Genomic DNA, 1,267 nt, shown 5'->3' on the forward strand with positions numbered 1-1,267 from the left:
TTACGTGCCACGATCAGCCCGCGAGCCACACTCGGGATTCCTGTCCGATACACCGTTGGTGTCTACCAACTCGGACATTCCAATGTCCAGCATGTTGACCGTCTCAGTCCAGTGCTCTCACCAATAGTGCTTTTGTCTCCTAGCAGAGGTGAGTTCACGACTCGCCAAAGCTACACCGGGAGACGTGCGCGTAGCGCCCAAGGTCTTTGACCTCCAAACAATCCATGACTCATGGTATTCCAACCATGCCATGTCTAGGATGAGGCCATACCTTGCATCCAAGTCTAAGACCAGACAGCGTTCCACTCTACCAGAGTCAAGGAACTTGACTCCGAGGTCCACAGGGACCTTCGGGAACGTGACACGTGACCCCGTCGCTAGGCGAACAGTGACGATGTCACCCAAGTCGCTTTCAGCGCCTCAGCATACAGCTGACATCCTTCTATTATAAAGCGTCGAGCATAATTGCCCGACGCCCCAGAATCGATGAGGATCTTCCATAGCTTCTCGAAGCCCTTTACGGTCGCTCTACGTCCAGCAAGCCCGGCTTGCATACACATTCCGAGTTCAGGAGCACGGGACTCTTCGGCTGGGCCCTGTTGACCTATGCCTCCCTGTGGCTCAACTGAACTCAGTTCTTCCCCAGTGGGTCGCCCCGCCTACTGAGTGGTGTCGTTTCCCCGCAACAAACCAGACTGGTGGAAATGGAGCGATGGATTGAAGAACCTTGACGCGCCTTGCGCGGGGGGCGAAGATGACGGGTGTCTCCACAGGCAAAACACCGTCGTTTGTTTTGTGCTGCCCCGGCAACTCGGAGCTCTGCTCCCTTGTCCTCAGCATAGCTGAAATCCATGGCCGCAGGCCCGCTCGATGAGCAGTTGGAGTGTGCATTTTAAACAAGTCGTGCCGACATAAAATTGAATATGGCATATAATGCCACATTTACCGCCTCTTCAAACGAAGACGGATGCACAAGGAAGACTTCCATTCTGGCCACGCCAGTGCGGACGCCTTCCAAAACACGGTCTCTGTGGCCGCCTCCAGATAGGATCTGCTGCCATCCCGGCAATGAAAGTTCGCAACTCCTCGTCAAAGTCCACCAATTCCTTGTTGCCCTGTCGGGAGGCAAGGAAGCACGATCGTACGCGATATGTCTGATTAGGCGGCGAGAACACATGAGAGAGCTGCAATTTCAGCTCCGCTCAGGAAGGAAACGCAGCTCCGACCGAAGTGCCGCACGTCAGTGCCCATTCTCGCGCTCGACCAC

Source organism: Plasmopara halstedii (assembly GCF_900000015.1).
Source record: "Plasmopara halstedii genome assembly, contig: Scaffold_323, whole genome shotgun sequence".
Classification (NCBI taxonomy): domain Eukaryota; phylum Oomycota; class Peronosporomycetes; order Peronosporales; family Peronosporaceae; genus Plasmopara; species Plasmopara halstedii.